Raw genomic sequence first — 18,769 nt, forward strand, 5'->3', positions numbered from 1 at the left:
CTTCCAGCTGGTACATTGTACCTGCATCACAGGAGCAGTGTCAATACATCCCTTCAAAATCCAACCCAAAATTGTCTCTCGTGGGTTGCATTGATTATAAAGAAAACAGTAAATGTTGGGATGTAACTTGAAACATACAGCCAGCCAATATCTGTAATGTTAAAGCAAGTTAATATTTGACATAATTTCCAGAACTAAAATATGGAACCAAGAAACATCATAAGAATACTTTGAGCTTTCGTCCACTGATCTCGCTGGCAGTAATATCTGTGTTGGAAATGCACCTCATTATTTAGAGATTTAGCTGTGTAATACCCTGCTGGAATGGAACTGCAACTTCTAATGATGGCACGAAAGCAAACAGGAATTTATTTCTTTTTCTGATGTATCAATGATCAGCTGCCAAAAGAATTAGGTTCAGTGGAGTCTTTGTTATTAAATGCAGTACGGAATTTCAAAGTGCTGGTCCAAGAATGACGGTCATAGTGACTTTATTTTCACTCTGCGATTCCATCATTAACAATGCCAAGGAGTAGTTATTGAGTGCATTTCTTTCATATCCCAATAGTTCATCTCCACCTGCGAGCTAAATATTAATGGTTATGATCCAAAGGATTCATTTCATGCACCCAGTGACCTTCAGGGAAGAACATACATTGATGACCTGGGTCAGACACTGCACTTAATTTTGGCCATGTGTGATGCACATACTGAAAAAGCCAGCAATCAAACCAGACTGATAATCAATCCTTACAAAACCAACGGTTTGATAAACATCCCTCAATTATCTAAGGAGAATTTTAGTGTAAGAGTTGGACTTAATTTGCCCACTCACATACCACCCAGCTTATACTTTCACAGCAAGAGCCTGCAAAGGTAGAAAGGTGGAATGAGAGGCAAGAAGGGCACTGGGGTGCACAGGGAAACAATTACTATTGGAGAGTATTGGTGAGCATGCTCTTTCATGCTGCAAATAGAGTGGTTGCTACAGTAATATCTTTGTTAATGAATTACACTTTAAACTTATAATTAATTAATTAGTACAGATGACAGAACCATTCATGAAGTAAACTTTGTATAATGTTTAGAGTGGTCTTCCATACTGCACAGGAGAGCTTATTTATTTATCCTTAGGTTTTGGAACCAGTGGGACTTCTTGAGAAATAAAGGCTTCTGCAATAAAAGCCTCAGGATCAATTGTTGAAAGGTTCACAGAGTTCTTGAGGCAACCCAGTAATCAGCATGAAACTTGTTCAATTTGAAATGTAAGGCAATTGGTCTTGTGCAATCACTGGGAACTGGTGCAGAGAGAAGTCTTTAATCCCCAAACTACGGACTGAGTTCAAACCCCATGCTCTATAAATGAAAGCCTTATATTATACTCCTTACACTACATGGGTGATTGTAACATGAAATGTCATCCTTAAGAATGAATATGTGACAGTTTCCTTCTGCTATTGAGCAAAATATATCTTCTTGTATCTGTTAATTTCAAAACAAGTACTAAGCTTGTCCTATAGCTACTAAGTGTGTATAAAAATCAGGTAAATGAAACATACAGACCTACAAAGGAAACCGTGAAGGAAAAGATTCGGAAACATTTCGTCAAAGAATTTAAATTTCTGTTCTGTCCTGCAAATAAGCAGGACTTTGAAAGCAGAATGATAGAGCTACTGTAGGCAATTGGCTTTAGTGTTTTAATTCATTATATACTTGGCCTCCCTCAATGCTATCTTTCTACTCTCCCTGTCACCCTGTGTATCTCTTTCTTCATCTTCTGAGACTTGGTGATACTGCTGATGGAATGAGCTAAGTATTTCCCTTTTTGCACATTTTCTTGCCCAAATGCATACAGAGGCCCCAAGCTGTGCATTTACGTAGGCAAACACTTTACAAAGACTGGGGAACTTCATGTTAGTGTCCATCAGCTGACCTTACCTGCAGTAGTTATATAATTACTACTTCCTACTCTCTCATCCCCTCCCCCCCCCTTATTCCTTATTGCTTCTGCTCATGCCTGCCACCTTTTCTCTTCATCAATACCTTTCTCTTCCTGACTATTCCACTCTACTTCTGTGTTTGCAGCTTGGTGTCTTGCCATCCAGCTCCGTATTTTTTCTTACTCATTATTCTTTCTGATCTGCACCTCTCCCTCATCTTCCTTTTATATTCCCTCTCCCTCTCACCATATTCACTTTCCATTCTTCATTTTGAATACCCGAATGGCCATATGAAATTGCTAAAAAGAACAACATCAGAGAGACACAGTGGAACAGTTAGCAGAATTGCAGCTCTGGGTGCCTGGGTATAATCCTGACCTTGGATGCTGTCTGTGTGAAGTTTGCACATTCTCCCTGTGAACGTGGGTTTCTCTTAGATGCTCCGGTTTCCTCCCACTTCCCAAAGGTGTGCTGGTTGGTAGATTAAATGGCCGCTGTAAATTGCCCTCAAGTATGCAGGTGAGTGGTAGAATCTGGGGTGAGCTGATAGAATGTGATGGGAATTTTTTTTAAAGATGGGATTAATGTAAATGGGTTTTTGATGGTTGGTACAGATTCAGTGGGCTGAAGGGCCTGTTTCCATCCTGTGTGACTCAATGAATAATCAGAAACTATTAACCAAATTTGCAACTCAGATTATCTTCTTTTGTTAAAATATTTTTTGGGGAAAAAAATCACACTCAATCAATTTTACCCATTTTACCACAAGCCTGATGCATAAATCTCTGCCTTAAACATAGCAGTCCTCTGTGTCAAATACCTCCTACACATTTCGATGCTGATCTTTAATGCATTTGCATTATTTATTACATGCATCGATTCGCTGTTTGAAGGAGTTCTTCTCCAGGCAGCCCTTGAAGAAATTAAGTAGCTGTTGCCTGGTGGTCATGTTGCATAGAGATACTGTACAGTAAAATATTTCTTTTGGTTATGGTTCCTGTTGTCCCTCAATTCTGCCTTGTTTAGATTACAGGAATTTTTCAGCAGTGCAGTTGCTTAATAGTTGAAATTTTAATTGAAACTTTTTGGCTATGTCTCACCTCCAACAAGGCAGTAACTATATTGTTGGTCTATAGAAGTGAAATTGATACCAACAGATAAAATAGCAGGTAGTGGTACACTTGGTCATCAAAGATGCTATTTCTGTTTAACATTAGTGACACGGGTTAAAACTTTTTCTTGAGCTGACACCTTATTCAACCATCTCAATGTTGCACATGCAATCTAGACCCAAGGCTGAAATTCTTCTTCAGCAATCCCTCAGTATCATAGATGGCTTGCTTTTACTCAAATTGCCTGGGTTCTGAGGCGACTGATGCGGATGATATGGGAACTGGAAACTCTTCCACTGATGAAGCAGGAGGTGCCTGATGGGGCAGAGAGGTGGGATGTTTGTGAGGTGGTGCGCTCCTTCCACTGCTTAAGCAGAGTTTCTCATTACATGGACTCAAGGTTCTAAATATCACACCAAAAGCTCCTGCTCCACTTTGATTGGTCGTGGGCTAGAGATACCATCAGTCAGTGAATTGTTTCATCTTCCCAAGGAAGCTTTGATCGCGCCCTTGAATCATTTCCTCTATCCACTGGCAATCTCTTCCCATGACAGAATTCAGAATAGAGTGTTTGATTCAGGAATCTGGTGTCAGGCATGCAAATGACATTGTCTGCCAAATGTAGCTGACTCAATGATGGGGAAGGACACTGATGTTCGTTCACTTTTCCTTCTAGTGAATTTGGAGGATTTTGCAGAATAGGGAGTGGTGGTATTTTTCCAGTGTCTTTAGGTACCTGCTATACATATTCCAGTCATTAGAAGCATATGGGAGCACAGGGATCACTGCTGCCCCCTGATGATATGTGCCAGGTCTGACCTTCAAACAACCTTTTCCTCAGTTGCCCTAAGGCTGTGCTGATGCATTGAAGGCAGTGGTGAATTTCATCAACCAAGTTTGCCTTCACCGAGAGGGGACTCCCAAGATATGGGAAGCAGTCTATGTTTTCCTGGGACTTGCCGTGAACCCCTATTATTAAAGAACAGTGTGGTGCAGCGAGGGAAGCTTTGTAGATGACCTTTCTCTTGAGGGTGTTGAATGTAAGGCCCATCCTATCATCTGACTCAGTGAGTGAATTGACAATGGCTTTGAGCTTTGTCCACAAGCGTGCACAAATTCAAGCATTGCCTGCACACTGCAGCTTGACCACTGAGTGGCCCTGGTTCTGAAGTGTTCGCATTGGTTCTGTGAGTTACCACCACTCCAGGAGGAAGTTTGTTGGAGACACATGCAACATGGTGGCAAGGAGGGTTGAGAAAAATGTTGGGGTAATGATGCAGCCTTGTTTGACATCATTGCTGACTAAATTGGCTCTGTTGTAGTTCACGGTGTCATCAACCTTGAAGTTTTTAATTAGCATAAGTTTTCTCCCGAAGAGTGAGTGCATTGGCTCCTGCCTGACTAAACATTGCATCACTGTTGCAAAAAGTGCTTAGAAATGGGAAAGGAGGTTTCTATGCCAACAATAGAGACACAATCCAATATTCTTAATTGCACTGGGAAGGCAGTTTGATTTACACAGACAAATGTTTCAGAGTTTTGTTCAGCTATCCTGGGTGTTTTATGACATATTCTTCCAGCAAAGTTGCTAGCCACTATAAAATGAGCAGGGTAATGTTTCCATTAGCATTGTCTGAAAAGGAGCTTCATATGAATCTGCTAACTCACGAGGTGGGTGTGATGGAATGGGAGTGTTGGTCACTTGTCACACAGTGAGAAGCGGAGTTAAAGTTTTCATTGATGATCTTTGTCGGTGGCACAAAATGGCACAGCCAGTGGAGCCACTGCCTCACAATGCTCGAGACTGGGCTTCAATCCTGACCTCAGGTACCCTCCATGTTGTCCATGTGACCACGTGGGTTTCCTCCCACATCCCAAAGACCTGTAGGTTGGTAGTTTAATTGCCCACTGTAGATTGCCCTTAGTGCGTAGCTGAGTAGTAGAATCTGGATGAAGATGATAAAAATGTCAGGAGGATAAAAGAAATGGGATTAATTTAGGATTAGTGTAAATGGATGATTGATAGTCGGTGTGGACTCAGTGGGCCAAAAGGCCTGTTTCCATGCTGTGTATGAATCTATCGGAATTTGGTTTTGACGAAAGGTTATCAAACTGAAAAGCTTGCTTGGTTTCTCTCTCCACAGATGCTGCCTGAGCAGTGGAATATTTCCAGCATTTTCTGCTTATTTCAGACTTCCAGCATCTGTGAAATTTTGCATTCGTATTTCCATCAGGCAGAAACCTGGCAAAGTGGATTTTCAGCCCTTTGGAGATCCATTGACTTCACTTGGCAGACTGTACAACAGGCAAGCAATCTGCTGCACTGGCCTATCACCCCACTGGGAGATTTTCAGTACATATCATATTTCCTTATAACATAAAAGAAGGCCATTCAGCCCATCAAACCTATGCCAGCTCTCAGAGAGCAATCCCATTAATCCCATTCGTGCACAGCCCCTTTACTCTCCTACCACCCACCTACACTAGGGGCAATTTACAGTGGCCAACTAACCTACCTACCAGCATGTCTTTGACACGTGGGAGGAAACTGGAGTATCAAGAGGGAAACCCACATAGTCACAGGGAGAATGTGTAAACTCCACACAGACAGCATCAAGGTCAGGATCAAACCCAAGTCACTGCAGCTGTGAGACAGCTGCACTACTTGCAGTGCCACTGCGCTGTTCATATTTATAAAGTGGTTGGTAGTGGGAGTTGTCAGAGGTCTGAAGGCTGGGGTATCTTGCCAAGGGGAGGTGTCTTTGGAAGGTGTGGCTGGGTAGAGAGAGATGTCAGCAGTCTGTAAAAGGGATGGCTGGGTGGAGGGAGGTGTCAGTCGTCTATAGAAGGTGTAAGTGTCGGAGAGAGGTGTCGGTGGTCTATGGAAGGGGTAAATGTTGGAGATAGGTGTCGGTGGTCTATGGGAGGGATAAATGTTGGAGAGAGGTGTCGGTGGTCTATGGAAAGGGTAAATGTTGGAGAGAGGTGAAATGGTGGACCAAGGAAGGGGTAAATGCTGGAGGGAGGTGTCGGTGGTCTATGGAAGGGGTGACTGGGTGGAGGGAGGCATTGGTGGTCTATTGAAGGGGTGACTTAGTGGAGGGAGGTGTCATTAATCAGTGAAAGGGGAATCTGCAGCGTTTTCCAGTTCCATGATACCTTTTGTTTCTGTTGAAATAAATTTCCACATGAGGTTAGTTGCTACATCTAATTGAGATTGACCAAGTTAGGTAAGCTTCTGCACTTACGCAAAAGGCCATGAAATAATTGAAAAAATGCAGAGTATTTTAGGGCCAAAGTGGTAGGTATGTAAGATAATTGACCTGAAACGTTCAGCTCAATACTTATTAGGAGTGGGGGTTAATTTTGTGGCCTGCAACCTGGAATGTCAGCTATATTTTATGATAAGATCTCATTTGGATTTTTATTTCTCCATTTTTCAGCAGGAACCTAGCTAGATTGAGATCCAGGGGCATGCATCCAAGGAGCAGGAAGTCTGGTTCCAGGACCTAACTGGTCAATCAGGTGTTGGGATCTGGCACCAAGGAATGCTCCTTCTGCCCAATTGTCAATCGTTGCTTAGTTTCTCATATTACCTCATGGCACAGAAGCCAGCTACTTGGGCTGAGTATACGCTGGCTCTCAGAGATCACTCAACAGTCCAATTTCCTTCTTATCTTCCAGCAATGTTTCTTATTCCACATACCCATCCACCTCTTCCCCCTCCCCCCTCCAATTCTCCTACCATCCACCCATGCTGAGGATAATTTTACCACAGCCAAGTAACCCACCCACCAGCACATCTTAGGGATGTGGGAGGAAACAGGAGCACCCAATGGAAAGCCACGTGATCACATGGAGAACGTGCAAGCTCCACACAAACAGCACCCAGAGTTGGGATCAGACCCACGTCGCTGGAGCTACGAGGCAGCAGCTGTACCTGCTATACCCTTGTGCTGCCCCTTGGCTGGTAACGCTCTCATCAGAAGTCAAGAGTGTTGTAGGTTTGAGTCCCATTCCAGGGACTACAGGGCAATACACAAAAAGTGCTGGAGGGTGGCACGGTAGTGCAGAGGTTAGCGTAATGCTATTACAGCACCAGCGACGCAGGTTCAATTCCGGCCACTCTCTGTAAGGAGTTTGTATGTCCTCCCTGTGTCTGTGTGGGTTTCCTTCAGATGCTCCAGTTTCCACCCACATTCCAAAGACATATGGGTTAGGAGCTGTGGGCATGCTATGTTGGCACTGGAAGAGTGGCGACACTTGCGGGCTGCCCCCAGAACATTCAAGCAACACAAAAGGAGGTATTTCACTGTGTGTTTCGAGGTACATGTGACTAATAAATAAATATCATATCATATCTTATATTAGGAACTCAGCAGGTCAGGCAGCATCTGTGGAGGGAAATAAACAGATGACGTTTCGGGCCAAGACCCTTCATCAGGACTGGAAAGGAAGAGGACAGAAGCCAGAATAAGAAGGTGGGGGTAGGGGGAGGAACACACACAGGCAGGGAATAGGTGAGTTCAGGTGATAGGTGAGAGGGGGCGTGGTGGGGAAGATGTAATAAGCTGAGAGGTGATAGGTAGAAGAAGCAAAGGGCTGAAGAGAAAGGAATCCGGTAGGAGAGGGCAGTGGACCATGGAATAAAGGATGAGGGAGGAGAGGAGATGGGCAGATCATCAAGGTGGGGGAAGGGAGCCACGGGAATAAGGGAAGACAAAGAAGATGGGGGGGGGTGGGGGGAGAAAAAGAAGGGGTGGGGTTACCAGAAGTTAGAGAAATCGATGTTGAGGCCATCAGGTTGGAGACTCCCAAGGCAGAATATGAGGTGTTTTCCTCCAACCTGCCTCTGGCCTCAACGTGGCAGTAGAGGAGGCCATTGGTAGACATGCCAGTATGGGAGTGGGATGTGGAATTGAAGTGGGTGGCCACCGGGAGCTCCTGGCTGTTGTGGCAGACGGAGCGAATGTGCTCGATAAAGCAGTCGCCCAATCTGTGTCGAGTCTCACCGATGGACAGGGGGCCACACCTGGAGTACCGGATGCAATAAATGACACCTTCAGACTCACAGGTGAAGCGCTGCCTCACCTGGAAGGATTGTCTGGGACCCTGACTGGTGGTGAGGGAGGAGGTGTAGGGACAGGTGTAGTACTTGGTGTGGTTGCAGGCATAAGTGCTGGGGGGTTATCAGTGGGCAGGGACGAGTGGACAAGGGAGTTCTGGAGAGACCGGTCCCTGCAGAAAGCAGAGAGATGGAGTGAGGGGAAGATGTGCTGGGTGGTAGGGTCCCATTTGGAGGTGGCAGAAGCTGTGGAGAATCATGTGTTGGATGCGGAGGCTCGTGGGGTAGTAGGTGAGGACAAGGGGAACCCTGTCCCTGTTATGTTGGTGGGGGGAGGGGGTGAGGGCTGATGTGCAGGAAGTGGAGGGCATACGAGTAAGGGCAGCATTGATGGTGATGGAAGGGAAACATCAGTTACTGAAAAAGGAGGATATCTCTGATGTCCTAGAATAGAAAGCCTCATCATGGGAACAGATGCGGCGGAGGCAGAGGAACTGGGAGAAGGGGGTGGCGTCCTTACAAGTGACAGGATGGGAAGGGGTGTAGTCAAGGTAACTGTGGGAGTCAGTGGGTTTGTAGAAGATGTCTGTGGTTAATCTCCCTATAGGGACTATAGGGCTTTTGTTCAACAGTATTACCACTCCCATTGATAAAGCACTTTTAATATAGCAAAATCATCCCAAGATACCTCAAGGGCAACTAAATAACAGAATCACCAGGAGATATTAGGAGATGAGCAAAAGCTTGGTCAAAGCAGTAGGTTATTGAAAAGATGTCACTCTGACTCTATCTTAGTATTACCAAGAGCCCCACTACAGCATTTTCCCCAGACTCGGAAATCTCCTTCTTGCAGTGATGTGGCACACTGCATCACTGTCAAACTTCCAGAAGATGCAACCTGTTATCTCTCATACTTCTAAGTTGGACTAAAATCAAATATTTAATTTTAAAAAAACTCTGTCAATAATGCCAAACTTGCTGTATAGCTGTGGGTAGTTGTTGCACACTGCCTCTGGAAAATTGTTCCATTCCCTTCAATGGAATGAAGTTTGGAGGCTTAGTACAATGAGCTGTGCTACTAACTAGTGCATTTAGCACAATATACCATGGGCATTTCATAGAACAAATTACACCATATCTATAGTGTAGAGACAGTCCATTGAGCCAAATTATCCCCAGCTATGGTTTATGCTCCACAAGAGCCTCTCTCCATTGTTCTCAATCTACATCTCTGATCCAAACCAAGATACCCAGTCAGCCCATTAAAATGGCAGCCATTGAGATGGCAAATACTTTAACATTCTGTAATTCCTAATTCACACTAGGATTGAAATACTTCCGCACATCAGCTACTCGATCCAGTTGGAACAGTTTGGGAATGTTGCATACTGGACATATATCCTGTGGATTGTTATGTTATTATATTCATGTTGCAAATGCATGGTCTACGATATCTAAAACATCAATTATTTTCTTCACAAAAATGCTGGCAGCTGGAAATGTATCTTGACTGTCCATTTATAATAGCACACTTGCATGATGTAATACAATTAAGTTAATTACACAAATTGGACAGTGACAGGTTTGGGGGAGGATGGGAAGTAATTAACATTGCTTCATAATACATCAGAATATATAAGCAGAAAAATACATCACATTAACTTTGTCATCAACAGTGAAAGTTGGCCAGAGTATCACTTGAAATGCTGGAAATACAGGAATCCAGTACCACCAACATATCAAGTGTTACTTAAACTAATTGGACCTACTCCTCAATTGACTGAAGTGTTTTTTAAATCTTGTTCCATTAAACTGTATCAGAGATAACACTGACAGAGTGCTCTTACCATCAAGATATGGTATTTTTATTTAGCAATAAATTAAGTGAGATACAAGTTCAGTCTTTGCTATTTGTGTTATTATCAAAAGTAATGAACATTAAGGAATGCTTACATGAATCCTGAATATGTACTGTTACCATACCAGGGTGTTTTACAGATGAATTATTTTTTCAGGTAGCTTTAGATATTTTGTAAAACCCCACAACAGTATTTGCTCACAAAATAAAAGAGTTTAAAAGTAATCAAGCCATTTTTTGTTGTTCTGCACAGCTGCATTCTTCCCTGCTGGCACTTTCCAACATTTTGCATTTCTATTTCAGATTTGCAGTGTAAGCAGTTATAATTCTTGGCTAGACTGGTGCTGATGATGGACAGAAGCAAGCTTTCACCAACAAAACTAAGCCGTAACAATTCATATTTACAGGCTGTGGATGGGGATTTGGGACTGTGAGGGAGCAGGGAGCTGAAATCATGGCAATTTCAATTATAATATTGCAACATCATGCAAGAGGAAGAAATTGATATGTACAAAAGAGTAGAAGAGGTAGTTAAGATTTAACTATTTTATGGACAGATTAGGCATTTTTTGAATCCGTTAATAAGGGATACTGGGTGGAAACAAACTGACGAATTGGATAGGTGAGAGTGAGCAATTTAGTAGCAGAGTACATGAGACATGGAGAGAGATACAACATGGAACAGGTCCTTCAGCCCACCAAGTCTGCACCAACCAGCAACCACTCATTTAGACTAATCCTTCATTAATACCTTTTCTTTGAATCCTCTCCATATTCATATCAACTCCCTCCTCCCCCACCATATTCCACCACTCACCTACACATCTGGGGCAATTTACAGTGGCCAAGTAACCTACCAACCCACACATTTTTGGGATGTGGGAGAAAAACCAGAGCACCCGGAGGAAACCCACATGATCACATGTGGAAGATTGTGCAATCTCTTCACAGACAGCTCCTGAGGTCAGGATTGAATTCAATTGAACTTACACTGTGAGTCAATTGCTCTACTAGTTGCTCCAATGTGCAACCCTTTGTGAGACTTAATATGCCCTAGACACCGAGAAGGATCAGATGCACTACAGTTGTCTTTTACACTCCTTTACATCCCTATTTTCTTGAGATTCACAGAGCACTTAGCTGTAAGGTTACAAAGGGAATTAGCCTAGACAACAAGGTCAGTGAAATGACCATACAAAAAACATACTTATTCATGGATTACACTGAACCTTCACAGTTGATGAGTAAGTTACAATATATTGTAAGTGGACAACTCTGAATTGAGTTTAAGGCAATCAGAAAAAGGGAAAAACAAACATTTCATTATTGGTATTGGTATTGGTTTATTATTGTCACTTGTACCGAGGTACAGTGAAAAACTTGTCTTACATAGCGATCATACAGGTCAATTCATTATACAGTGCAGTTACATTGAGTTAGTACAGAGTACGTTACCTTAGGACATCCCAAAGCATTTCATGGCCAATTAAATAAATATGGTCATGTTTCAAATATAATAGGTGCACAGCAAGATCCCACAAACAGCAATGTGATAATGAGCAGATAATCTGCTTTGTGATGTTGGGTTGCTAAGTGAATATTAGCCAGGATGCCATGGAGTCCCTCGCTCACCTTCAAGATTGTGCCTCTGCATCTTATACGTTCACTTGGGTAAGTGGATGGACACCCCAGTTTAACACCTCTTCCAGAATAGAGCGCATCCAACAGTGTAACATTCCCTCTATCTTCTACATTTTTGTAAGTTTTGTGTTCAACATGGTATGCAGCTACAAAATGATTTCCCTAATGCCATTTGATGTCAAAACTACTGCTGTTTAGGGAATTGGAAGTAGGATGCTTATGGAGGGGAGGTTTAATTGGGAGTGGGGGACTGGCAGTGTGATTTTCGGGGAGTTGAGGGCAGGAGACCCAATCCCAAACACTGGACTGCGACAACCTTCCCCCCCACCACATCCTGACCACAGGGTTGTGAACCATGGCTGATTTCTTGGGTAGGGAATGGAGAACCAGCTGCACCCTAATGTCTGCATAAAAAATTTTAGGCGCAGGTCTTTGTCTTCTTCAATCAGCACAACCTTACATATAGCAGAAGGTCCTCAGCCACGCAGTGTGTAGTTGGGGAGACAAACTGGGAGCTGGACACTGACTGTGGAATGTTGGGGAATTGAGGAAAGAGGGTCACACTTTGTTGTGGGGGAAACATGTCAGGAATAGCAATTTTTTTGAGAGGAAGATTGGTAGTTACTTTTTTGGGGAATCTGGGCAGGGGCAGGTCAGGAGTGGATGTGGACTCTCCGTTAGTAGGAGAGTCTAAGATCCGAGGGCACAACCTCAGAATAAAGGAGTGTCACTTTAAAACTGAGGTGAGGAGGAATTTCTTCAGCTCGAGGGTGGTGAATCTATGGAATTCGTTGCCACAGATGGCTGTGGTGGCCAAGTCATTGGGTGTATTTAAGGCAGAGATTGATAGGTTCTTGATTGGTAACAGGGTTAAGGATTACGGGGAGAAGGTGGGAGAATGGGGTTGAAAAAAAAATCAGCTATGATTGAATGGCAGAGCAAACACAATGGGCCAAATGGCCTATTTCTGCTCCTATATATTATGATCTTATGAGTTGTTGGATGGGTGAACAAAGGAGCAGGGGAGGAGAAAAATAGAAGTGGGGGGAGCTAGTTTTGTGTTGGGGGGGAGGGAGGCCATCCAATTGATATGGGAGGGAATTAGGAATATTTTCTAGAGGTGATTGAGAGATGGGGTACATTGGGACTGGAGCACATTGGGGAGGGGCTTCGAAGGCTGGGGTGGGGAAGGGCTCAGGTAAAAGTGTTATACTGACTGGAAAATGGGGGGTGTTGTGCTGGTTGTGGTTACAATGTAATGATGAGGGAAGGGAGCAAGGACGTAGCTAAGTGCCTCACTTAACTGGGCTTGTGCAGATAGGTTCATGGGTCCTGTAAGTGCCCAACAATGGGCAAGCTGAGGAAAACGTAGTCCAAAGAACTCCAAAATGATGCAATGGCATTGTGTTCCCAAATGTGGAAACCACATCAGCATCACATTGGTGATTCATGTCAATAACTGTCTGATTAAACTTTCCAGAAATGGTTGTAATCATATTTCACTCTGGAAAAAAATCTGTTTTCAATTGCATAATGCCAAAAACAATCAGTTTTATGCAACTGAAGTTCTAATCCATTTTGCTGAATTTGGCATGCCGATTTACTTTTGCAAAGCAAACAGATGACCTCCGATAAAACAACAATATTTTATTGTTGCCAACTCTTTTTGAATAGAAAGTTATCTTCACTTGTATTACTCAAGGAGCTGAGGTAAATTAATGTTAATTGGTCAATGTCTCCCCCAAAATTGAATATGATTATTCCACAATGGATTAGCAAATGTGCATAATTACAGGCTATATTACATGTCTTTATGGATGATATTTCAAATATAATTCTGCCCTCATCTCTAATCATTACAATGGCAGCCCTAGACAGCAATTGATAAACTTTTAGAAACCTTATCTAGATATTTCTGCCTATTTTGCTCAACTGGATTCATGCTGCATTGAATTCAAAATAAATTGTTGCCAGTGTGAAGAAACAAAGCATATTAATCATATTTCAATCTTGCTTCATATCCTATTGCATCAGTGATTAAGATCAGTACATTGCAGCTTGAGGAGGATGAGTGTCCCTCTTCACAACCGATCTCACACTGGTAGGTATACGTTGAGATTTATCAGAAGCAGCACAAAAAGAAATACAGTTGCTGCAGGCATGGTACAGTATAAGGTATGGAAGTCCAGTTACCTCCTCTGCAGTTGATTCCCTTTGTTATCCCACTTGGCATGAAATAGTTAAGACAACAGCAAATGTTCCACTTTGATGGTTCCCTTACATTGTTCCTCTTGGTTGCAATGAAAGCTCAGTGACATTGAGCAGTACACATGGAGAAAGCACGTGACTGTACTGCAGTATTTCACATCACCTTGGACATCCTGAAGTGCTTCACAGTTTGGGTTACTCTTTGAGGTGCTTCTGCAGCAACGTTCTGCACGGCAAGGTCACACAAATGGATAGGATGCACATGACCTGTTGATTGACTTTTGATGCTGAGTGTTGAGGGAAGATCTGTGACAAGGAACTTTCATACTCCCATTGGTATAGAGTTGGAGGATCTTTTATGTCTACTTCATAGGTGCTCAGTCTGTGTCTCATGCACAGGGTGACGCAGTAGTGAGCCCTCAGCCCAGATAACCCACTCAAATCCTGGTGCTTGCTATAATTCGGCAACCAGCTAAATCTGATACAGAGTTGCTATCAATGCCAAGTTCTCACTGAATTTTCAACTTGAGCAACCCAAATTCAAATCCCATCCCAGCCATCATTTGAATCTAGTTACATAAATTGGATCAGGAGAAGAAACATCCCCTTTTCCTCATACCCCAGCATCCCTCTAGTAACCTCTATTTCCTTGTGGTTTATGGAACACAGTCCCTGTTAAAACCACTAAGGCCATGTCAAGTAATTGTTTTAAGATGGAGCTGGATAGCTTAGGAATGTGATGAAAGATGCAAGTAAAAAGTTGTAATTTAACAAACAATAGATCACAAAGTTTCCTGAGTTTGGTTCCAGCTCCTTTTTTAAACTGCATATTTCATGAGGGTTCTTTTCAGTGAGGCTTGGTTGTAACAGTTTATAATTTCACATATCTCATTATTGTGATACAAGAAAGCACATGAATTAATTCTGGTTTTGGGCCAAGGAAGAAACTTCCACACATACATACCCTTAGTTTTAATTCAAAAGTGGATATTGCCAGTCTCGGTCATTACCCCAGCAAAAGAAATCAAAAAGAATAAAGTCACATAACGTGACCGTTGTACAACAATTCAAAGTGGAGATGACTGAGTAAGATTCCTTTCAAGCAGACTTAGTGATTAAACTGCTATCAGTACCTGTGAGTACTTCATGCACACCATTTATATGTGGCTATCTTGAATTCTCTGTGATCTTCTGAAGACATCACCCTGTTTTTATTGGGAGAATTTGCTGTGGTTTCTGTTCCCTCTGCTCTTTTGAACAAATTCTGTTTTCTGATTGTAATTACTTCATTTGCCCTGTGTCATACACCCTGCCTGGCCTCCAACTCATTGCCTGATGCACTTTGGTCAATAAGGACTCTGAAACAAAAGACCTAAAAATTGCATTACAAGTGCACAAAACATGGATCTATCTGCTGCCCTTTCACCACCTGTGGTTCATGGAAGAACCTTGCAATGAAGTCCACCAACCTTCATTCAGTCTTGAAAACAACACCCAGGCTCTTCAGACTATTTAACTCCTCACCTCCTTTAATGTTGTTTTGTAGCCATTTTACTCTCAAGCTTGGTGATATTTAATCACAGTTTCCTAATTTAACTTATCATCTCACTTTGGTCCTTCGCTTGGACTTTACAATGTCTGCAGATGGAAGAAAGTTGTCATCCAATTCTTCAACGTACCTATCCAGGCAAAGGAAATCAAAGCTCTTTGTCATTTTAAGCCAACCTTTTTAATTTGACTGCATGCTATCGATTTCAGCAACATCCATTTCAAGGAAGTAATTCTTGAAAGATAGCAGGACAAAGCAGAAAGTGAAAGTAATGCAGACAAAATTTCTACTAAAAATGGGAAGAGTCAGATGCAGATCAATATGTGTATTCATTAATGACCTCTTCCTCCAAAGGTAATCTATTTTTGGCATAAAGAAACACTTTCTGAATAAAAACTACTTCCTTTTCCTATTGTGACACTGTTTATTGTCTGATCAATGAAAGGTTTGCTTGTACCATATCGTAGAGTAACAAGATGAATGTAATTTTCTTGGATTGAACTAAATCCACCATGCCAGATTTCCACGTCAATCACATTACAGCTTCCAGTGGTTAGAACTCGTAAGGAACTCATTACTCCATTGTCCTACCTTATTAAAGGGAGGGTCTTCATCAATTGTCTTCTTTATATATTCTACGGTATGATAAATGTCTTAATGTGGTTCTTTCTACTCTCATTTTAATTGAGGATTTAGCAAAGGCCACCTTACATTAAGCCAAAGCCAGTTCTGCCCGGCCCAATACTGCTTCATATTCTCTTATTGCTTCAGCCAATATTGTTCACTCCATCAATGTCAATAAAACAGATTAACCTCATGCATCTCATTCCTGATTGTTGCCTCTTGTAAAATGGAAAATAGTTAACATGTTTTTCCTATTTAAGAATAATTGCTTGACACTAAGATCAGTTCTTTGGATGTTGGAATGTTTAATACAGCAAAACATGGTACGATGCTATACAAGGTCTTTCTTCTTTTTTAGGTGAAGGTTGATGTACCATTGGCTACCCAAAATCTACAATGATAACGAAAATCTTTTCAGATTATATGTCCAGTATAGAAATTTGTCCCCAGTGACGAGTTAACGGCACAACATGGAAGCATCTGCACATTGTGCTCTGTTTCCAAGACTTGATTGCATTGAATTTCAAGAAGTGGACTGTCGCACACACTCAGTACTGTATAGCAAATTTGGCACAAGTGAACATGAATGAATTTCTATGCATTTATGGTCTCATATTCTCCTGGCCTTTTAGTACAGGGATCATGATCCAATGTCTAAATGGAGTGTGCTTGTAATTCCCTGCACTTATTTTGTTTTCTCCTTGGATTCAGAATTACTGTTCTATTCATAGAAACTGTGATTCTGAATCCAGAGAGCAAACAAAGTAAATGCAGGGAATTCTGAACCCGTCCAATTACATATTAGATCATGATCCCAGTACTAACATGCAAGGAGATTATGAACTTACTCATTTGAAGGAAGTAATGAAGTTCCAAAAAATAGGTAATTATCCTTCCTCACCATCGCCTCTACTTCCTTAGGGGGCTAAGGAAATTTGGCATACCCCCTTTAACACTCACCAACTTTTATCAATGCACAATAGGAACCATCCTATCTGGAGACATCACAGCTTGGTATGGCAACTGCTCTGCTCGGGACCACAAGAAACTGCAGAGAGTTGTGGACACAGCCTAGCGCATCATGGAAACCTCCCCTCCATGGACTCTGTCTATACCTCTCGCTGCCTTGGTGAAGTAGCCAGCATAATCAAAGACCCCACCCACCCGAGTCATTCTCTTTTCTCCCCTCTCCCATCAGGCAGAAGATACAGGAGCCTGAGGGCACATACCACCACCAGGCTCAAGGACAGCTTCTATCCACTGTGATAAGACTATTGGACGGTTCCCTTATATGATGAGATGGACTCTTGACCTCACAATCTACCTTGCTATGACCTTGCACCTTATCGTCTACTTGCAATGCACTTTCCTGTAGCTGTGACACTTTACTCTGTATTCTGTTATCGTTTTTACCCTGTAGAACCTCAATGCATTGTGTAATGAATTGATCTGTACGAATGATATGCAAGACAAGTTTTACACTGTACTCGGTACAAGAGACAATAATAAACCAATACCAATACCATTCCTTTTTGTATATAGTAAAGGTCTCAACAGCAACCAGCATTTTGTAAAGGGAGTTAAATGGATGGATTTTGAGAGAGCAATTATTCAACATTACTTTCAGCTTCCCATAGTATTTTTCATGTGGATGTTCTAATGTTGGGCTCCTCTTGGAATCTAATGTGGGTGCACAAAGTTGTGGTAGCTCACCATCACTTACTGTAGAAATCTGCTCAAACAATTTGTCTGTATTAAAAATCTGTATTAGATGTACTGCTCTATTTGAAATATATTACTGACCTAGTCATAACTTCAAAATGTGCACTCAGAAATGACAAGGAGGATGGTAACAGATCGTAGAAAGGTATCAAAACACTGGTAAAATTGACTAGCACATGGCAGATGAAATTTAACCCAGAGAAGTATAAAGTAATACATTTTGTTATTAAAGAGGAGGAGATAAATATAAATTGTATAATTTTAAAGGGGATCCAGGAACGGAGAGACCTGGGGTGGGATGGGGGTGGGTTGCATATCAAAAGAACTCTTTAAAAATGGCAGGAGATGTTGAGGAAGCTGTTGAAAGAAAATGAGGCTCTTGGCATTATTAATAAACACAGGGAATAGAAAAAAATGAAGGTATGTGAAACACTTATAAAGCAGTATTAGATATCACCCACAGCATTACGCACAAAACTGGGCATCTCTGAGAATGATGTCAAGGCTTTGAATGGGTGCATAAGAGATTGATTAGGAAAGTACCGGTGATGAAGGTCTTTACTGATGTAAGAAAACTGGAGAGGCTGTGTATGTTCTTTGTGCAGAGAGAGTTAATGGATTTGATCAAGTTGTTGAAAATTATGAATGGTTTTGATGGAATCAATGAAGAAAAACTAGTTCCAGAGGATATGGGTGTAAGGTAAAAGAATGAGAACCAATATGCAGGGACATTTTTTTCTAAGCCTCAAGCTTTGTTGATCAAGAGCGCACTGCCTGAAGATTGGTGGAAGCCGATTCAATAGCAGCTTTCAAAAGGGATTAACACTTGAGAAGAAAAAAATCCAGAATTATGTGGAAAGAACAGAGGAGTTGGCCAAATTGAATAGCTCAATAGTGACATGACTGAATGTCATTCCACTGTACATTATCAATGTATGATCCCATGAAGGTAGATTCGAAGAAAGGGACCTATTTCATGTACTGATGGGGAGGTTAACTCTCTTTGGATATTTCTTTGTGGGGAAACTGAAAAGTTTTAGGTTGATATAA

The 18,769-nt window shown here is 42.0% G+C and overlaps 1 protein-coding gene across 2 annotated transcripts in view; it reads left to right on the forward strand.

The window, feature by feature from the left end:
- The window catches only part of LOC127574100 (deubiquitinase DESI2), a 148,840-nt gene that overhangs the window by 79,642 nt on the left and 50,429 nt on the right, over window positions 1–18,769 (forward strand). The window lies entirely within an intron of this gene.

This window comes from Pristis pectinata, chromosome 1 (assembly GCF_009764475.1).
Source record: "Pristis pectinata isolate sPriPec2 chromosome 1, sPriPec2.1.pri, whole genome shotgun sequence".
Classification (NCBI taxonomy): Eukaryota; Metazoa; Chordata; class Chondrichthyes; order Rhinopristiformes; family Pristidae; genus Pristis; species Pristis pectinata.